This window comes from Rhineura floridana, chromosome 6 (assembly GCF_030035675.1).
Source record: "Rhineura floridana isolate rRhiFlo1 chromosome 6, rRhiFlo1.hap2, whole genome shotgun sequence".
NCBI lineage: Eukaryota > Metazoa > Chordata > Lepidosauria > Squamata > Rhineuridae > Rhineura > Rhineura floridana.
In genome coordinates this window covers 12,906,299-12,907,345 of record NC_084485.1, presented here as the reverse complement: position 1 = coordinate 12,907,345, position 1,047 = coordinate 12,906,299, and the positions used below count along the sequence as shown (strand labels likewise).

Sequence of the window (1,047 nt, the reverse complement as noted above, 5' to 3'; positions counted from 1 at the left end):
GCGGTTTCAACTATTAAAGGCACAAGAACCCTGCTTTTCCTCCATTGCCAACCCTAAACCAAAGCCTAGGCTGCCATTCTGTACCCCCTTACCTGGGAGTAAGCCCCATTAAACACAAAGAGACTTATTTCTGAAGTGGACATGTATACCACTGTATTGTAAGCTAACTATACACTGAGTTCTTCCTAAGTGCCTGGGGTCCAGCTCCTGCATAGCAGGAGGCATGCCTAAGCCTCTTTGCAAAGTTTTCACATTTTACATTTGCCATTTGGGGAGGAGGTTCTCTAACATACTTACGTGGCAGGGGAGTTACCTTGATCACGAAGGAGGTTTTCCCACAGTGAGGCTTATCCACAGCACTCCGGATGTGCTGACCCCTACAATTTCTCCAAATGTGGGAAATTTGGCTGCATAATTTGTGGTATCGTTGAACTGTATTGTATAACTGAATTCAGCTAAATGTGGTTAGAATCTCCCTTCAAACCTTTTGTGCTCAATGTGTAATAGCGTGGGGGGGGGAGGGACCAGCACCTACAGAGACAGTAGGGTCAGGTCCAACACATACACACACACACACCGTAGAGGATGGTCCATTGGGAGGGCCTGTCTCACCACCCTGAGTCTACTCTCATTCAGCCCTTACTTATTTATTATTTATTTATTACATTTATACCCCATCTTTCTTTTTCCATGAATCCCAAGGCAGCTTACATATGGTTCCCAGGCGGTCTCCCATCCAGGCACTGACCAGACCTGACCCTGCTTAGCTTCAGCAGGGAGCTGACCTTATGTGTCTTCAGACCATAGCCTGGGACTACCTTGCCTACCTCTTTCCTTAAAACAAGTCCAGGGGTGGCACTGCCTCTCGCATTCCTCCTCCTTAGTTTCAGTGTTGCCCTTGCGGACCTCAGCAGGGAAGAAGATGGAGACCACACATTTATTCCACTATTATTCCACTTTAAACAATCACAGCTTCTGTGTCGTTTGTGAAGGGTGCTGAGGGCTGTTGTGAGGCCCCTATTCCCTTCATAGAGCTACATTTCCCAG

At 47.3% G+C, this 1,047-nt stretch overlaps 1 non-coding gene across 1 annotated transcript; it reads left to right on the top strand.

The window, feature by feature from the left end:
* Positions 1-289: 289 nt before the first annotated feature.
* Positions 290-452, top strand: LOC133388184 (U1 spliceosomal RNA). Its single transcript, XR_009763676.1, has one exon. It is a non-coding gene; the product is annotated as a U1 spliceosomal RNA (small nuclear RNA).
* Positions 453-1,047: the final 595 nt, after the last annotated feature.